The following is a 948-nucleotide window of genomic DNA, read 5'->3' as shown; positions in this document are numbered from 1 at the left end:
TATATCACCTCAGTCTTGTCAGAATGGCTGGCATCAAAAAGATCACAAATAACAAAGGTTAGTGAGGATGTGGAGAAAGGGAAACACTTATACACTCTTGATGTGAAGTTGAAGTAGTGCAGCTACTGTGGAAAGCAGAATGGAGGTTCCACAAAAAACTAAAAATAGAACTACCATAATATCCAGCAATTTCACTCTTGCATATATCAGAAGAAAAGAAATACTATTTCAAAAAAATAACTGCACACCAATATTCATAACAGTGTTATTTGCCATAGCCAAGCTATAGAGTCAAACTAAGTGTTCATCAATAGGTTAGGGGATAAAAAAGATTTTTTATGATGACTTCAGCAAAAAATGAAATTTTGTCATTTGCAAGAACATGGATGGACTTGGAGGGTATTATGCTTAGTAAAATAAGCCGCAGAGAAAACAAGCATTGTAGGTTATCACTTACACGTGGCATCTAAAAAATTGAATACAACAACAACAACAAAAAAAAAACCAGACTCACAGATTAAAGAACAGACTAGTGGCTACCAGCAGGGAGAGATAGGGTGGAGGAGCAAAATAGTGGTAGGAGATTTTGAGGTATAACCACTATATGTTGTACCTCTGAAACTACTATAATAATGTAAATTAACTACAGATCAATAAAATATAAAGTAAGAAACAGTAAAGGGGAGACAGATTATTAGATAGAAATCAATTAAATAAAAACAAGTTTTGGAAATCAAGGAATTAAAAAACATGTAAGACACAACATTAGCATTTAAAGTGTACAATCTATTCATTTTAAAGAAATCATTTAAGTGGTGAAATATGGTACCCATTCTCACAATTTTGTATATCTAGGATAAATTATTATCTACAAAAATATGTTACAAATATTCACTCAAAAAGAAAGAGAAAATTTGGATTAACCCATTTTAGGATACAAATTTAATA

Source organism: Physeter macrocephalus, chromosome 11, assembly GCF_002837175.3.
Source record: "Physeter macrocephalus isolate SW-GA chromosome 11, ASM283717v5, whole genome shotgun sequence".
NCBI lineage: Eukaryota > Metazoa > Chordata > Mammalia > Artiodactyla > Physeteridae > Physeter > Physeter macrocephalus.
This window is presented reverse-complemented; position numbering follows the sequence as displayed.